Source organism: Mustela nivalis (assembly GCF_964662115.1).
Source record: "Mustela nivalis genome assembly, chromosome: 4".
NCBI lineage: Eukaryota > Metazoa > Chordata > Mammalia > Carnivora > Mustelidae > Mustela > Mustela nivalis.
The window spans coordinates 103024680-103044984 of NC_139023.1; the positions used below are offsets into that span (position 1 = coordinate 103024680).

The window sequence follows — 20305 nt, forward strand, 5'->3', positions numbered from 1 at the left end:
TATATTTGAGTCTTGGATGATGACTGAAATTAATGTAACTCAGGTATTCTTGTTCCTAAAATAACTCTTTAGAAAAAAAAAGGAAAGTGAAAGCATCATACAGACTAGTAGAGGTATCTGATATACTTATATATTCAATAAATGACTCCTCCCTTTACATGTAAAACACTCTAACAACAAATAAATTCAGATAACATCGTTAAAAGATTAGCAAGAATGGACAAATACTTCACACAAATAAAGGATACAAAAATGGTTAGCTGACATATATAGAGTTGCTTGATATCATTATCAGCAGATAATCACAAATTTAATTTGCAGACCAAAAAGACCAAAAAAACTGACAATACTAAGTTTCGACAAGTATATAAAGCAATTGCAACTATAGTCTATTGTCAATCTGAGGATAATTTTATTCAATAACTTAGAAAAATATTTTGGCATTTCTTAATGAAAGTAAACTTGGGGGTGCCTGGATGGCTCATTCAGTTAAGCAGCTGCCTTCAGCTCAGGTCATGATCCCAGGGTCCTGGAAGTGAGTCCCACATCAGGCTTCCTGCTCAGCAGGGAGTCTGCTTCTCCCTCTCCATTTGCTCCTCCCCCCTCCTCATGGTCTTTCTTTCTCTGTCAAATAATAAATAAAATATATATTTTTAAAGTAAACATGCATGTACCTTATGATTTAGCTGTTTCTCTCTTGGATATATAATATCATAGAATGAGTTCTTATAATCACAAAGGACATATTCAGATAAAATCATAATATCCTTACTCATAATAGCCCACAACTTGAAAGAACAAAATGTAAGAATTCATAAATATATTATGACTCACTCATACAGTGAGCACCAGAAAGCATGGAAAACATAGTACTGAAATGTGCAAGAATGTGATAATCTTATTGATATAATGATAAGTGAATTAAGTCAGGAATGAAAGATTACCTACAGTATAATTTTCTTTATAAGAAAGCAAAATTAATCTATGGTCATAAAGATCAGAATAATGGTTAACATCAGGGGTTTACTGACAGATGGAAACAGAAGATTCTTGGAAATATATCATTTTGGATTATAGTTATATAGGTGTATACCTATCTAAAAATATAATTTACATTTATTCAATTTACTATATGTGTTGTAGCTTAATAAAAATAAACATTTAAAAAACACTTTTAAACATAAGCAGAAAGAATTTGCTAATAATTTGCATTGGGGCTTCTGAGAAATAAAGTAAAAATTATTTCATAATTTTTCCAAAGTAAATGGAAAAATGGAAGTACCATTTATTGAGATGGAGAATATTGGAGGAGGAATAGGTTGAAGCTGGGAAGAGAGATTTAATTAAGTCTGGAGATACCTATTGCACACACAGATGCAGACAATTTAGCAGCCCTGATATATAAGATTGGGGTTTGTCAAGAAGTCCAGACTTAAGATAAAATTTTTGGGGACATCACTGCATTAGAGTTCTCCAGAGAATTAGAACTAACAGAATGTTTGTGTGTGTGTGTGTGTGTGTGTGTGTGTGTGTCCCCTATATATTTATTAATGTGTGTGTATATGTAGAGAGAGAGATTTATTGAAAGGAATTGGCTTACATGATTATGGAGGCTGAGAAGTCCCAAAATCTGAAGTCAGCAAGCTGGGACCCAGAAAAGTGAAAACCTAGCTCCCAGTCCAAGAATCAGGAGGGCCAATGATTTGAATTCCAGTCTGAAAACAGACTTGAGACAAAGGAGAAGCTGATGTTTTAATCTGAGTCTAAAGGCCAGAAAGAACCAGGATTCCAGCTCAAACAGTTATGCAGGAGACCCAACTAACCCTCTTACTCAGCCTATGGTTCTACTCAGGCAGGCTACACACATTAGGGAAGTCAATATGCTTTACTCAATCTATGGATCCAAATGTTAATTTGAACCGAAACACTTTCACAGATGCATCCAGAATGTTTGACCAAATATCTGGGCTTTTTGTGGCTTGACTAAGTTGACTAAGTGGGCACATGAAGTTAACTGTTGTAATCACCAAAGATTTAAAGCCATATTAGATGAAGTCTCCAAAGAAGTGATGTAAGAACTAAACTCTGAGAAATTTAATGTCTGAAGGCTCTAAAGATTAGTGAAATCCAACTAAAGAGGATTAGAATGTGTCTAGTAAAGCAGAGGAAAACCAAGAGACTGTGGTATCCAAAGGCCAAGTGAAGTGTTTCACAAAGTTGAGATTTAGCAACTATGTCAAAAACAGTGAAATATAATGAGGGCAGAGACTTAATACTTAGGACACTGAGATTTGATTCAAAGAGAGGACTGAAGTCCTTCTATTTCTGACCTTAATAGACTTGAGGGGAAAACCTAACAAGACTTAACCTCTCTACCATAAACAACTAAAAACCTGGATAAAATATATTAAAAGAATTGTTTTTAAACATTTAGTAACAGGTATCATAGGGCTGTGATTCCTGAGAAAAGAGAAATAAACCAGGTAATTCTTGCAATTCCATTGGCTTTTGGCCTTTAGACAATTTTCAAACAGAAGTGCAAGGACGGAAAACCCAAACAGAGTTGGGAGCTGTGAGATTCAGGAAGATAAGTGCAGTTGGAAATATGGAGCAAATACCAGAGAAAAAGATACCGGACAGAGAACGATTAAAAAGTCTATGTACAATTGAGTCTGTTGTTGAATATCAAGCCATACATAAGTAGTAGTAGGGAAGAATTACCAGAGAGCTGGAACCTGAGCATTTACTGAGATTACACAAAGTTTATCGTTTCTGAGTCACAACTAGCCAGAATGAAGTTTTCATTGAACACCCAGATCATTCAATATGACCTCGGATGTGTACATGCTTAGCAGGACAACTAAATTAGTTCCTACTGTGAATATGTGCTAACAAAAATTACACAAAAATCTTGAAAGGACTAGTTAATTTTCAAGTTACCTAGTTGCCTTCCAGAATCTGAATAAATGGAGATTATACTATATTATACTATATTATAAATGAGGACTCAATACTGTTGTCTTTGCGGAAGGCATCAGTTTCCTAGTATATCAATCTAGCAGTCCATTTGGCCTCCATTAATATTGAGGAAAGTCATGGGTTTGGGAGAATTGGGGGGAATCAGTTGGGAATTCCACAGTTCATTGAAATATATATTATAGGGAAAGACATTAGGAATAATTGGCCCTTGGGAAGATAGGGACTATAAGACTAAGAGCTTTATTCTTGTTTGTGGCTGGCCTGGTATGACAAATATAGTACTGGAGATATAACATACTGGTATCCGAAGGCCCTTCTTGTGGATGTGAACTATGTACAGCTCTCCTCAGTCTATCATATGGTTATGTATGAGAATTCAATCAAAAAACCAACCCATTATAAGTTTTATGAGAATAAAGGATCTAGAATAAGAAATTAATTCACATGAATGTGAGAGAAATGGGGGGAATAAAGGTCTGGAAGGGGAGTTTGTGTATTGGAGATGTAGTCACTAACCACATCAATTTAGTGTAGGTGGAAAGGACAGAGTTTTGGTGACTAGGCATGAAGTGGGAGCCTTTACTGTGAGGTTATGGACAAGTCTATGGACACTACTACTTGCATGGAAGCTGTTGCCTCTGAAGAACCTGCTGTCAGTGCCTTGGAGTATGCATGGATAATGGGCTTAGGGTGCTATTGGTTGTGGAGACTGCCAACCTAGAAGACAAACTGGTTGATGAGGAGGAAGTCAAAAGAAAACAAAGAGATAAAAGAAAACGAGGTCCTCCTGGACACATCTGGACCTTCTGGTTATATTTGTGACCCCTCAAATGTCTGATAATAATGTCTTCTGCTCCCCTTCCACTTTCCACATCTGATGAGATGGCTCTCTTGGCCAACTCTAACCTAAATCTACAGCACTCAACTTTAGACAGGAGAAGTGACACCAAACTGACAACATTATTTAGCACAAATGGCCAGACCTTTTGAATGGTATGGAAATTTTTGATGGAATATTTGACAAGAGGTGGAACAATGATGCTGAGTATATATGGAAATAACATGAAATAAAACTGGGGAAGGGTGCTGTCTATGTAGAAATTTTATGATACTTATGTAAGACCTCTGACAATGGACATGTGAGTTGGGCTTCTGTCTGTTTTGAAAGAGTGACAACATAATAGAATAAAAAGTTAAGGTGATAATGATCAGGTCATTTATTACACTTACCACATACCAAGCATTTTAAAGTGCTTAAGTCTAACAACAAACTTTGGAGTATTACTCTTCCTGTTACCTCCAGAGACATGGAGACATTAAGTAACTTGTCGAAAGTAAATGACTAAACCAGGATTTAGTAAATGGCTAAACCAGGATTTGAATCAGGAAGCAGTGTCAGGACTTATGTGTTAAAAATGATGATAATCTGGGGCGCCTGGGTGGCTCAGTGGGTTAAGCCGCTGCCTTCGGCTCAGGTCATGATCTCAGGGTCCTGGGATCAAGTCCCGCGTTGGGCTCTCTGTTTAGCAGGAGCCTGCTTCCCTTCCTCTCTCTCTCTGCCTGCCTCTCTGCCTACTTGTGATCTCTCTCTCTGTCAAATAAACAAATAGATAAATCTTTAAAAAAAAATGATGATAATCTGTCTGATGGAAAAAGGGAAAGGATATTGCAAATGAAGAAACTTTATGCAGTATCAGCTTAGATGTAAGCAGGTATATCAGTCAACAGGATAGTAAATGGACCAGTTTTGATTTGTACTGAGATTCATAGACAACTTGAAGATAGAGAATTTCTATGAAGTTTGAAAAGGGTTAAACAACTGCAGATTTCTGAGTTTAAAACGTGTTTCTTGGGGCCTCTGTATGGCTCAATCAGTTGAATCAAGTTTTTATTTCAGCTCAGGTCATGATCTCAGGGTCGTGGGATCAAGCCCCATATTGGGACTCTCATTCAGTACAGAGTCTGCTTGTCCCTCTCCACCTGCTCCTCCCCTCCTCTAAAACAAATGAATAAAATATTTTTTTAAAAAGTTTCTCATGATGAAATTATATGAATTAACTCTGATGCATAGAAATAGAGAAACTTAGAAAATACCATTAGGGTCCAAGTTCATGTAAAATTCAACAGAGAGAACATTAAGATGTATTGTTTTAGGAAGAAGTAATGATATTTGATTATCTATTAAAGACTTAAGACTTTTCATATATTTATACCTTTGAAAATGTATGTGCATTCTAATCCCATTAACTAGAACCTATCTCCTTTCCTGGACTCAAAATCAACCTCAAATATGAGCCCCTTCATGAAGTCTTTTCTCCATTCATTAAATTCAGGCATTCTTTCCTCTGGGTTTTCACAGAAAGTACTTTGTTCATTCACACCTCTAACTTAGTGGGTATCATTATATTGACATTATCTGTAAATGTGTGTGATGGGATTCTGTAGTGCACTGTTTGGGTATCCCTCCAGGACTGAGACTTTTATTCTTCTAGCTGGGAGAAGGTTTAGATGTTGACAATTTATAACGGTGTCCCTCTCTAAGAATTGCTCTCAGCTGAATGAAACTCTCTCACCCTCTTCCCCAAGGAATCTCACATTTAATAACTATTTGATGTAAAAGTACAAAGGCCTCGCCCATTTGCTCCAGTTGGGGATAATTCTGAAGGGGCATCGAAGCTTCAGGACACTCTAGGGACTGACTAAGTTTGCTGTTGCAACTGCACTATAGTTTGAGTTCACTTTCTGCCCAGTGCTGATTCCTAATCATTGCAACCAGAGGACTTTCTAATAAATCTGATGCATACAAAACTCTAGTTTCCTGAAAAAAACAAACTTAATGATATGTCTTTCTGTACCACTAGACTCTCTATTTTTAAGAAAGAAAAGACAATTTCCTTTTTACTATGTAATAACTTATATGTAGCTAACAGTTTGGGTTCTTGCAATGGATTAGACACTATGATCTATTCTTATTTCAATTCTTGAGATAGGTGGCACCATTTTGAGGTGATGCTAAGACCCACCAATTTGTAACAGTTATTAAGGATGAAACATGATTATATAACAGGTCAGAACATATAATATCTCTGTAAATTACATTAAAATAAGCAGTTTTATTTTTTAATTTTGATTTTTTAAAATTTGAATCCTTCTTTATTGTCAGTTTAAAAAATCTTATGAATGTGTTCCACTCTTAGGAATCATCAGTGATACCCTGATTTTCACAATTCTGTCATATGATTTTTGACAGATTTAACACCTTTCAGGTTAACACCAAATTGATAAACATATTTAAAATATGGGAAGTTTTACTGCATTTTTTAATATAGTAAGATGCACACAATTGGTTCTTAATAGAAATTGCACTTTCCTGAAGTTTAATACTGTATTGGGAAAGTCAGATTACTTATACTGGATCAATGAATGAATGAGAGAATGACTGAATCAATTAACATGAAACTAAGAGATTCCAGACAAATGCCCAGCAAAGATATTTCAGACCAAGGCATGTGATGCTTAAATTCAAAACCCTATAATGTTAAAGGAAAATAAAGTCTTGGATTGCTAGAAATTTGACACTATTCTGGTGATACAAAGAAGAAAATGAAGGATGATAAGTTAAATGTAATTTTTGAAACATTGAGAAAAATAGTCTGAATCCAGAATAACTTGGTAGACTAAATAGAATTGTGTGGACTAAGGAATATTGAGATCTCTTTTCAAGTCTATGCATATTAAATTCAAAACTATGAAAATTAACATATTCACTTGGAAATTTTGTAGGTCAAAATATACTTCCATAAGTATATTTTTAAAAAATGCATTGGTCATACCTGAAAGAAAAAACAAACAATCATCAGAGACTCCTATAGCTTCACCTCTGGGGATTAAAAAGTTAGCTATTCCAGCAAGAAATGCATGGACAAGGGTCCTTAGGCAATGACTTCTTTCAAACTGTGACAGACTATATTGCTGGCATTAATCAGGAATGGGTATCATGATACTTTGCACAACTGCTTAAGGCCTTGAAGCTTTATTTAGAAAATATAAATGTACGTTTAGTTGATATATTTATTTTTTACTTGTTTCAAATACTTACAATTAAAGGGACATAGTCTCCTAGTGGAACCATATTACTATTTTAACATGAATTTTAATAATGACCTCTTTAGAAGATGATTTTATTATTCCTGACATTTCAATGAAAATAGCCTTATAATCTCATCCAACCTTATTCATAAATTTTGGATTCAAAATCAATCTAGACATTTCCTAGGTAAGAGTACTTGATAATATTTATCAGGAATCTTTGCATGGTCAGGAATATTGCACAAGAACCATCTGTGTCCTTGGTATGAGAAATTACATTGTGCAAAAAAGAATTATCTAGAGATTATTGTCATTTACCATTAGTCACACCTTTAATTAATAAATTAATTAATTTTTTAAAAGATTATGTATTTATTTATTTGAGAGAGAGAGAGCACAATGCAGGGATAGGAGAGAGAGACAGAGGGAGAGAGAAAGAGAGAAGCAGATTCCCTGCTGAATAGGGATTCCCATGTGGGGCTCTATCCCAGGACCCTGAGACCATTACCTGAGCCAGAGGCAAATACTTAACTGATTGAACCACCCAACATCCCTCATATCTTTAGTTTAAATAAATTAAAATATGAACACTTGGAAAACAGAACTATTTTTATATAGTTATATATGAATTAATTCAGCAAAATATAAAGTAGCCTAATCAATAAAACAATCTAACTTTTATCAGGATACACACTTTTAGTCAAGAATGAGAGTTACAGGGGCCTCTGGGTGGCTCAGTGGGTTAAGCCTCTGCCTTTGGCTCAGGTCATGATCCCAGGGTCCTGGGATCGAGCCCCACATCGGGCTCTCTGCTCTGCAGGGAGCCTGCTTCCTCCTCTCTCTCTCTGCCTGCCTCTCTGCCTACTTGTGATCTCTGTCAGATAAATAAAGAAAAAATCTTTAAAAAAAAAAAAAAAAGAATGAGAGTTACATGAGTTGAATCTGTATTCCCAAAACTATCTGCTAGATTTTAGGAGAAAGTTTAGTGAACAGACAAGTGCAAGCTAGTGGACAAGTGAAGGAAAAAAAAAATGACATTCAATTCCAGTTGGACATGGATAAGGAGGAACAACTATCTGATTTTATGGTTTTAAGTAATGATTCGAATTTCATTTTAATTTTTGTCAAAAAGTTTCTAGGGTATAAAGTTAATATTTAAAAACAGACCCTGAAAAATAAATAAATTAATAAATAAAAACAGACCCTGAACAAACATAAATTTGAATAAATTATTTCCCTAGAAATAATTGGAGTAGGACTCACTGTAGGGCATATAGTGGTCCTGCCATTAACATATCCTTTTATATCATGAAGAAGAAGCATCCTGCTTTGATGCTTAATCATCATGTCGTGCAAGTAAGGAAAACATCATCATCACATCATCATCAACAACAACATAAGCAATAAAACCACTCCATAAACAAGAATTCCCAAAAGTCCAATAATAACTTCTAGAAGCTCAAAAAATCTTAAGTCTTTCAACTTTATTCTCCTTTAATGCTGACTTACAGACATGAGGAAACTCTTCTCCAATATAATCTAGTGTTCATAAATAACCTCACTGCCCTGGAAAACCTCAAGAATATTGGAGGACCCAAATGCAATAATATTATGTGGGAAAGCACTGTCATAATGATGTCATGATAACTGGACAGTCCGTTAAGAGTCTGATTATTGATTTCAGCACAGGTCATGATCTCAGAGATGTGAAATCCAGCCCCACGTACCCCATGAAGCCCGCTTAAGATTCTTTCTCTTGGGGTGCCTGAGTGGCTCAGTGGGTTATACCTCTGCCTTCAGCTCAGGTCATGATCTCAGGGTTCTGAGATCCAGCCCCGCATCAGGCTCTCTGCTTATCAGGGAGCTTGCTTCTCCCTCTCTCTTTGCCTGCCTCTCTACCTACTTATGATCTCTCTCTCTCTGTCAAATAAATAAATAAAATCTTAAAAAAAAAATTGTTTCTCTCTCTCTCTCCCTTTACCCCTCCCCCATGTCTAAAAAATGACAACTAGACAATCACTAACCATCTGCATATTAACCTGTACACTTCTATATAATCCATTGCCTCCCAAAATTGAAACAGAAATTAGGTATCTCAATTAAGTTTTTAATTTTTTTTTTATTTTTTATTTTTTATAAACATATTTTTATCCCCCGGGTTACAGGTATGTGAATCATCAGGTTTACACACTTCACAGCACTCACCATAGCACATACCCTCCCCAATGTCCATAACCCTAAGTTTTTTATTTTGATGTAATTCCAGATTCACAGGCAGTTGAGCAAAAAATAATAGAGGAATCTCATATATTCTTTACCAGGTTTATCCCAATGGTAACATTTTGTAAAACTAATGTAAAATTTCACAACCAGAATATTGACATTGATACAATCAAGGTACAATTTACTTCTCAAAAGGGGTCCCTCAGGGTGGCCTTTTAAAATTTAACCTACTTGTCCTATCCCCAACCCCTCATTAACCTTTGGCAACCAATAGTCTGTTTTTTATTTCTATAATTTTGTCATTTTAAAAATGTTGCATAAAAATAACACATTATATGTTAATAAAATTTTTAAAAGTTACATACAGTCTACAATTTTTTGAGATTGGCTTCCACCCCCACCCCCTGCCCCACAGCCGAATCTCTGGAAATTCATACAGGTTGTTGTGTATATCAATAGTTTGTTCCCTCTCATTTAATATTCCATGGCATGGATAGACCACACTTGGTTTAACCACTCACCCATTGAAAGACAGTTGTCTTTTTCTTCCTTTTTATTTTTGGCAATTATTAATAAAGATGTTATTGAACATTCATGTACTAGTATTTGTGTGAACATCAGCTTTAATTTTCCTAGGATAAATGCCCAAGAGTGCAGTTGCTGAGTTGTGTGGTATTGCTTGCTTTAAGAGAGAGTAAAAGTGTTTGAGAGAATGACGATCATTTTTATTCCCACCCTAAATGTATGAGTGATTAAACTTCTCCACATCTTTGCTAGCATTTGGTATTGTCACTACTTATTATTGTAATCATTTTTTGGTGTGTAGTGATAGTTTACTTCTTAGTTTATAATTATAGTTTATATTTGCATTTTTATAATGGTTAATGATGTTGAATAACTTTTTTTTTCTTTTAAGTAGTCACCCTACCCACCACAGAGCCCAACATAGGGCCTCAACTCATGACCCTGAGATCAAGACCCTAGCTGAGATCGAGTCTGTTGCTCAACTGACTGAGTCATCCAGGCACCCTTAATAGAGGATAGTTGAAAGAAAAGCAGACAGGAGCAAGGGGCCCCTGTCCTAAAAGAAAACAACTCAAAAAAGGAAAGGATCCCACCCAGGTCTACATTACCTTGAAAGGAGCCCTCTTCCCTTTTCCACATTAGCAACAACCTGATAGATGAGCACATAGACAAAAACCTGATTGGGTGACAGGCACATGGAGGGTTAATAAGATTAAAACAGCCCACCAACAATCTCATAAGAAATGCTAAATTTAAATGCCAAAATGGCAACCCTCTCAGGTCCCCTCCCTCTTCAGGAGCTTTATACTATCACTCACTAAACTTTGCTTTCCTGTCCACCACTCTTCCTCTGGTCTACAACTTCAATCTTTGAACCATGTTGACCAGGAATCACAGGTACTAAAAGAGAAATCTTGAACACCCTGATGTTGAATATATTTTTGTGTGACATCTGAATATCTTTTTCTTTTAAAGATTTACTTACTTATTGAGAGACAAAGAGAGAGAGATGTGAGAGAGTAGAAGAGGGAGAGCAAGAACCCTGAAGTAGACTCCTCACTGAGTGTGGAGTCTGATGCAGGGTAGATCTCACCACCCTGAGATCATGACTCTGAGCTGAAATCAAGAGTTGGATGCTTAACCAACTGAGCCATCCATGCACCCTCTGAATATTCTCTTTGTTGGAATATTTTTACATCTGTTGCCTATTTCTAATTAAATTATTATCATTTCTAATGATGAATTTTGAAAGTTCTTTATGTATTCTGGATACTCAACCTTTGTTGGATCATAGTCTGTAAATATTTTCTCACATTTTGTAGCTTATTTTTTTTTTTACCTTCTTAATATGGTCTTTCTCAGAGCAAAAGCTTATTTTTTTAAAAGATTTTATTTATTTATTTGACAGACAGAGATCACAAGTAGGTGGAGAGGCAGGCAGAGAGAGAGGGGAAGCAGGCTCCCCGCTGAGCAGAGAGGCTGATGTGGGGCTAGATCCCAGGACCCTGGGATCATGACCTGAGCCTAAGACAGAGGCTTTAACCCACTGAGCCACCCAGATGTCCCACAAAAGCTTACACTGTTGGTGGGAATGCAGGTTGGTGCATTCTTTGGAGAACAGTGTGGAGATCCCTCAAGAAATTAAAAATAGAACTTCCCTATGACCTTGCAATTACACTCCTGGGTATTTACCCCAAAGATACAGATGTAGTGAAAAAAAGGGCCATCTGTACCCCAATGTTTATAGCAGCAATGGCCACGATCGCCAAACTGTGGAAAGAACCAAGATGCCCTTCAATGGACAAATAGATAAGAAAGATGTGGTCTATATACACTATGGAGTATTATGCCTCCATCAGAAAGGATGAGCAACATGGACAGGACTGGAAGAGATTATGCTGAGTGAAATAAGTCAAGTAGAGAGAGTCAGTTATCATATGGCTTCACTTATTTGTGGAGCATAACAAATAGCATGGAGGACATGGGGAGTTAGAGAGGAGAAGGGAGTTGGGGGAAATTGGAAGGGGAGGTGAATCATGAGAGGCTATGGACTCTGAAAAACAATCTGAGGGGTTTGAAGAGGCGGGGGGGGTGGGAGTTGGGGTACCAGGTGGTGGGTATTATAGAGGGCATGGATTGCATGGAGCACTGGGTGTGGTGAAAAAATAATGAATACTGTTATGCTGAAAATAAATAAATTTAATTAAAAAAAGAAACTTCAAATAAAAATAATTAAGTTAATAATTTAAAAAAAAAGCTTATTTTGATGAGATCCAGTTGTTCAATTTTTCCTTTATGGATTATGTTTTTGGTGTATAAAGAGTAACTTCATACTGGAGAAATCTGATAAACATTATCTCAGCCAGTTTATCAAAATCAGCATGAACATGTTGATAGTATATATCCTTAATAATAAAGTGATGAAAATTATACTTTTTCACTGTGGTTCCTTTTCTCAAAAAAACCCACCCAGCTCTTATCATGGGAAAAACGGCTGACAAATCTGAGTTGAGGGATGTTCCACAAAATACCTGTCAAGGTCATCCAAATAAGAGAAGTCTGAGAGATTGTCACAGCCAAGGGAAGTCTGAAGAAACATACCAAACAGAATGCATGGTATCCTGGATAAGATAATGGAGCAGAAAATGTACATAAGGTAAAAATGAAGACATTATGAATAAATGTTTAAATAAAACATGGACTTTTCTTAATTATAATTGATCAATATTAACCCATTAGCTATAGCAAATGTACCATAATAAGGTAGACTCTTCATAATAGGGTATTTCAAGTGTGGGTTATGAGAACTCCCTGCATTGTCTTCACAATATATCTGTAAATCTAAAACTTTCTAATATAAAATCTTTAGTTTAAAAAAAAAATACTTATTTTTCCCTAACTTTGTATTATGAAAATGTCTAGAAACAATGAAAAGCCCAATAACAAGAATCACCCTAGTACCTGGCAGGGGATAATTTACAGATTCTAAAAATGTGGTTTTTTGTTTGTTTGTTTTCTTTTGTTGGCTGTGTTTTGATAATTCTTAAAGCTATGTAATGAATAAATCAATTCCCTGTATTATTTTCCTTATTTTATATGTGTTTGAAAATTACAAATTTAAAAATTTCTTAAATTAGCAATATTGCTTAATGAATATTGCCTTTTATGACCTGATATTAGTTATAACTGGGCATAGCTGAACCAAGATCATCTGCACATTAACCAGGAATAACCACTAGCAAGCGCACATTCCCAAGCCTGTAGGAGAAACCAGCCACTCTCTCTTAGAGACAGACGATCAATCGTGAATTAAATTTATTTTAGTTAATGAAATATCATAATCGAAAAAACTTTCAAGGAAATTATTATACTCAGGGCTGTACTAAAGCCTGCTTCTCCTATCAGATGGTTATCTTGGTTAGATTTTTAGAGAAGAAGAATCTCCAAAACTGATCTTTACTTTTCTATTATGTAGTCAAAAGTTTACTTTCTGTGGACAAAATATGTAGGTACAGCAAGCTGTTTATAAATATAAATGCAGAAGGTTTCAGGCATAAGGTAGGAAAATCATGTTTTGATTTTCATTGTAGTAGCCAGGTATAGATACGTATGTTATGGCCAGAGACTATGCTGACCGAATGCTGGAGTGAAAGTGCCAGTGGCCCCATCACAGTTTCTCCCTGACTCTTGCAGATGGTCCGACCTTTTTCTGCTCCCATTGCCTCCTATTTGACTCATATCTTAAGGTTATTCATTTTTTCTGAGTTTTCTTAGTTTCATTTTTGAATATCTATATATATGTATTGGTCCTTTTAGTTTACATATTATCAATGCCAATTAATCATTTTCATTTATAACGCCTGCCACAATGGGCATTAAGGTATTTGTTGGTATGATTTGGTCATTTAAATCTTTTCAGTGGTCAGAGCTAGGAAATATTTTCAGTACATTATGGAGTGAGCCTAAACTTCTACCCATAAACCTGGGGAGGAAATTTTGTATGAGACACATGATCGGGTTGGATGTCAGAAAAATTTCATGAGAAAAGGAGATCCCTTTGCACACTATTAAATGCTATTCTTTCAAGGAAGTGTCGTTCTGAAAAAAAAATCCTGTTTGTTACTTCACGTTTAATGTCAGGTTGTCTCCATTAGACAAAATTAATGCTCAAAATGAAATTTTCAAAAGAGAAAAAAGCAAACAAGAATACAAATAAATTTTAAAAAATAGCTGATAAGAATACAAACAAATGCCTGAATCTCAAACAGCACATGCTTTCAATGTCAGATATGCTTTTTGCATGGGGTTCTTCATATGTAAAGAAGACCTCTGAGGTCAGATGATACAGATTTTCTATTTTTCACATCACTGAACTAACAAAACTGCAGATTCCCATTTCATTAACATGTTAGAGCAAAAACACCTTCTCTTTTCTATTCGTTGTATTTTCATGAGGATTGCCTTTTCTTTTGTACTTCACTGAAATATGAAAACCATATTTCTGCACCCAGTCACTATACTGTAGCATGCAAGCATGCAAACCCTAGTATAGTGTGAAATGAAATGATGGAAATGCATTATAATCCCCTCATTGTAATGCGAACCTTTAAATGAAGATTACACAACGAAACCTAGCACATTTGTAGAATAAGAGTAGTTTGGCCAAATTGTATGTATTTCTACATATTTTTGTTGTTTACACATCTGATGATTTTTCCCCCATATGCTTGGACTGAAGTGTTTATGCATATAAAATTATTAGGCATCGATTATTTCAAATCCTGTCTTTGGGATGAAAGTCTTCAATTAATGTAATACTGTGATTTCCTAAGACATTAATAATATACATATTAAAATTCACAAACGGTTGCCCCACTGAATTGAAAGTTGAAATTGAAAATTAGCCATTGGGAGTCCCTCAGGGCACCAAACCGTCAGTTTTTGAGGAGAGATGAATGTCTTCATTTGTATAAAATTGACTGTAGTGTAACACCAAAGTGATGCTGTTATTGTCATTGTTGCTATAAGGAAATAATCATTACCCATTTTTATTATTCTTAAACTCAAATATAAAAGAGGGTATCTTGACCTCTAAAAAGAAAACTCAACTTCAAGAAAACTCCTTTAAGAAGTCTACATGCTATCCACACGGCCCTTTTTCTCTAGTTTCCTCAGTCCCAGGAATAGTAACCCCTCACAGTAACTCATCTATGAGTTTCTTCAGCCTCTATGTGTAGTTCTTCCACCATCCAACATCTTTGTAACCAATTTTCTACATTAAATCTCTTGTGTTTAAAATTCATGGCTGGTTTCTATTTTCCTAATTGGTTCCTGACAAATATACCCACATTGTTGAGAATTCTCTCTAAAACATTTTAGTAAAATTCCCTGTCTTTAACTATATCCCTAGGCATATTGATAAATTCTATTTTTAACAATGTCAGATACAAACATATTAAGTGAATATTTATCTTCTAGTCATCAAATTATGCTAAATTTCTTCTAAGAAGCTCCTTACGTGGAACTGCCCCAGAATAATTCCTTTCTTTTTATTTTATTATGTTTATTATGTTGTTAGTCACCATAGAGTACATCATTAATTTTTGATGTAGTGTTCCATGATTCATTGTTTGCTTATAACACCCAGTGCTCCATGTAATACATGACCTCCTTAATACCCATCATGGGGCCAACCCATCCCCTGGCCCCCCTCCCCTCTGAAACCCTCAGTTTGTTCCCTGGAGCACATAGTCTTTCATGGTTCATCTTCCCCTTTTAGTTCCCCCCCCTCTATTTTCCCTTCTTTCTCCTAATGTCCTCAATGCTATAGAATAACCCCTTTGAGTTATAAAAACTGTTAGTTCCTTTTTATCCAAAAATTATGTTATCTAATTCACCTATCTTCCTTTATTACCAAACTTGACAGCAAATAAGTTTTGTTACTTTCCCCGTCCCCCAAAAATCTCTGCAAATGATAAAGGAAGAAATAATTTCATAGCATACCAAAGATACCATTTTGAAGAGAGTGTAAGTTGCACATTTGTGTGTGTATGCATCTCTATATTCCTTTCCACCTGTAATTGTAAATTAAAGTTAGAATTTAAAATCTAAATGTATTCTATAGAATTTCCATTATTAGAGATTTTCACTGTGAACATCTCCTTACATCCACACAAAGAGCTCTTCAAAGCATTCAGACAACTTATATATCTCTTCCCTTCTTTAGATTAAGCATTTTTAAACTTCCTTTTTTAATAAAAAATTTTTATTGTGGCAATATATATATAACAGAAGATTTGACCATTTTAAGGATATAATTCAATGGCATCCATTACATTTACAATATTGTGAAATCCTCACTACTGTTTCTGAAACTTTTTCTTCATATTAAACAGGAACTACAGCAATAAAGTAATAATTCTCCATTTCCTCCTCTTCCTAGGTCTTGGTAATCTTTCTAATATACCTTCCCTCTTATCTACCCCTAATCTACTCTCTGGCTCTATGAGTTTGCCTATTTTAGATACTGCATTTAAGTGGAATCATACAATATTTGTCCTTTTGTATTTGGTTAATTTCATTTTGCATAATGTTTTCAAGGTTTATCCATGTTGTGACATAGATCAGTACTCCACACCTTTTTATGGCTGGAATATATTATATTGTTTATATATGCCATATTTGTTTCATCCATTTCTGTGTTGATGGACCTTTGGATTGTTTCTACCTTGTGGTTATTGTGAATAATGCTTCATTAGACATTGATAACAAGAATCTTTTGAGTTTCTATTTTCAATTCTTTTAAGTATAGACCTTATTATAATGTAAATGGAATGAAAATAAAAGATGAAAATATTTATGTTTCATATAAACATTAAAAGGAAAATTGTTTAGATATATTATTAATATGAGAAAAGTAGATGGCAAGGCAAAAAAGAATTACATAAAGAAAGATGCCAAAAATATTTAAAGTTAAAATTCACCAGAAAGATATAATAATCCTAAATTTGTACAACCCAATAACACAATCCTTAAGAAGGTGTAAATCAGTGTGACAAAGTTAAAAGGAGAAATAGACAAACATACAATCATAGTGGGTGTTTTACCTGCAACACTCAATGACATTGAGAATCTTTGCATGTAACTCATAATAAATATTGAATCTTATTGCTTTGGGTTTTGTATTGCATTTAGCAAGTCTTCTGCTCTATAAACATGGGATGTCTTTCCATTCATTTAGGTTTCCTTTAATTTCTTTTTGCAATATTGTGAACTTTTCAGTATAGTATTCAGTCTTTCACCTCCTTGGTTTAATTTATTCCTAGGTATTTTACTATTTTAAATGCTGTTGTAAAGAAAATAGGTTTTTTTTAAAAGTATTATTTATTATTTTAGAGAGAGAGAGCATGCACATGTGAGCGTGGGTTGGGGGAGGAAGACAAGGAAAGAGAAACAGAGAATCTCAAGCAGACTCCCTGATGGGCATGGAGTTCAATCCCATGACCCAGGGAGAGGATTCAAGATGGCAGAGAAGTAGCAGGCTGAGATGACATCAGGGAGCAGGAGATCAGCTAGATATCTTATCAAAACATTGTGAACACCTACAAATCCAACAGGAGATCAAACAGAAGAAGAGCAACAATTCCAGAAACAGAAAATTGGCCACTTTTGGAAAGGTAGGACCGGCGGAGAAATGATTCCAAAGCAATGGGAAGATAAACCACGGCGGGAGGGGAGGGCAGCTCCTGGTAAGCTGCAGAACAACAGAGCACAAAATCTGAACTCTTAAAAGTCTGTTCCACTGAGGGACATCACTCCAGAGGCTAAAACAGGGTGAAGCCCACCTGGGGTCAGCATGAGCCCAGGTGCTGTGGGGTCACAAAATGATCGGGGGTGTCTGAGTGTTGCAGAGCTCGCAGGCATTAGAGCAGGGAAGCCAGCTACAGAGAGAGAGCTGAGGAGTGAGCCCTCAACTCGGTGTTACCTTGAACCGGTCACAGGTTGGGTGAGCTCAGAGAGTGGCCGGAGGCCAGGGAGATGAGAGTGATTGAGTGCTTTTCTGAGGAGTGGGGCCCCGAGCTCTCAGCTCCTCTGGGCTGGAGATTGGGAGGCTGCCATTTTCATTCCCGTCCTCCAAAACTCTACAGAAAGCATTCAGGGAACAAAAGCTTCCAAAAGCGAGTGTATTACTTAGCCTGGCCCCTGGTAAGGGTGGTGCAATTCCACCTTGGGCAAAGACACTTGAGAATCACTACAACAGGCCCCTCCCCCAGAAGATCAACAAGAAATCCAGCCAAGACCAAGTTCACTTACCAAGGAGAACAGCAGAATTACAGAGGAGGAGAAAGCAAAGCATGGAATTCATGGCTTTCTCCGCATGATTCTTTAGTATTGCAGTTAATTAACTTTTTTAATTTTATTTTTTTTCTTCTGCTAATTTTTTAACTTTTACCCTTTCCTCTTTTAATATTTTTTAACTAGTTTATCTTAACAATATCTTTCATTTAAAAAATTTATCTTTTTTATTTTTCATTATTATAGTCATATTTTATCCTTCATTGTATCTAACTTTATTTTTTTGTATACACATAGGGTTTTTTCTTCTAAAAAATTTGGGGTACAACTTCTTCTAATAGATCAAAATATACCCTAAATCTAGCTCCGGGCTTGTTTAGTCTCCAGCCTGAGCAAATTCTCTCCACTTTCTTTTTCTTTATTCTCCCAAGCAACTTACTTTATCAACTCCTTTTTTTCATCTTTATAGGCATATTCCATCCCTTCATTGTGTTTACCCTTATATATGTTTTTCATTCTTTAAAATTTGGGGAGGTAGTTTCTTCTAAGAGACCAAAATACTTCCAAAATGAAGTGGGTAAGCCTGTTCTAGTCACCAGTCTAATATATATGTATGTATGTGTGTGTGTGTGTGTATATATATATATATATATATACATATATATATATATATATTTTCTTTATTTGTTTTCATTTTTTATTTTTTTTTTTTCTGAACTTCTTTTTATCCCCTTTCTCCCTCCCACGATTTGGGGTCTCTTCTGATTTGGTTAAAGCACATTTTCCTGGGGTCTTTGCCACCCTTTTAGTATTTTACTTGCTCCTTCATATTTTCTTATCTGGACAAAATGTCAAGGTGGAAAAACTCACCACAAAAAAAAAAAAAAAAAGAACAAGAGGCAGTACCAAAGGCTAGGGACCTAATCAATATGGACATTGGTAATATGTCAGATCTAGAGTTCAGAATGACGATTCTCAAGGCTCTAGCCAGGCTTGAGAAAGGCATGGAATATATAAAAGAAACCCTCTCCAGAGATATAAAAACCCCTTCTGGAGAAATAAAAGAACTAAAATCTAACCAAGTTGAAATAAAAAAAGCGATTAATGAGGTGCAATCAAAAATGGAGGGTCTTACTGCTTGGATAAATGAAGGCAAAAGAAAGAATTAGTGATATAGAAGACCAAGTGACAGAGAATAAAGAAGCTGAGCAAAAGAGGGACAAACAGCTACTGGACCACCAGGGGAGAATTTGAGAGATAAGTGACACCATAAGACAAAACAACATTAGAATAACTGGGATTCCAGGAGAAGAAGAAAGAGAGAGGGGAGCAGAAGGTATATTGGAGAGAATTATTGTAGAAAATATGGCAAAGGGAACAAGCATCCAAATCCAGGAGGTACAGAGAATCCCCCTCAAAATCAATAAGAATAGGGCCACACCCCATCACCTAATAGTAAAATTTACAAGTCTTAGTGACAAAGAGAAAATCCTGAAAGCAGCCCAGGACAAGAAGTCTATAACATACAATGGTAAAAACATTAGATTGGCAGCAGACTTATGCACAGAGACCTGGCAGGCCAGAAAGAACTGGCATGATATATTCAGAACACTAAATGAGAAAAACATGCAGCCAAGAATACTATATCCAGCTAGGCTATCATTGAAAATAGAAGGAGAGATAAAAAGCTTCCAGGACAAACAAAAGCTGAAAGAATTTGCAAACACCAATCCAGCTCTGCAAGAGATATTGAAAGGGGTCCTCTAAGCAAAGAGAGAGCCTAAAAGTAGTAGATCAGAAAGGAACAGAGACAATATACAGCGATAGTCACCTTACAGGCAATACAATGGCACTAAATTCCTCTCTTTCAATAGTTACCCTGAATGTTAATGGGCTAACTGCCCCAACCAAAAATCGCAGGCTCTCAGAATGGATAAAAAAACAAAACCCATCAATAAGCTGCCTATAATAAACTCATTTTAGACCTGAAGACACCTCCAGATTTAAAGGGAGGGGAGGGGGTGTAAAGCAATTTACCATGCTAATGGACATCAGAAGAAAGCTGGGGTGGCAATCCTTATATCAGAGTAATTAGATTTTAAGCCAAAGACTATAATAAGAGATGAGGAAGGACACTATATCATACTCAAAGGGTCTGTCCAACAAGAAGCTCTAACAATTTTAAATATCTATG

The 20305-nt window shown here is 35.7% G+C and overlaps 1 long non-coding RNA gene across 1 annotated transcript; it reads right to left on the reverse strand.

The window, feature by feature from the left end:
* Nucleotides 1–392: 392 nt before the first annotated feature.
* LOC309863797 lies at nucleotides 393–17961 on the reverse strand. The gene is made up of 4 exons (XR_014311266.1): nucleotides 17801–17961; nucleotides 15820–15890; nucleotides 12348–12437; nucleotides 393–624 (listed from the first exon to the last, which is right to left on the reverse strand). It is a non-coding gene; the product is annotated as an uncharacterized lncRNA (long non-coding RNA).
* Between the last annotated feature and the right edge of the window lie 2344 nt (nucleotides 17962–20305).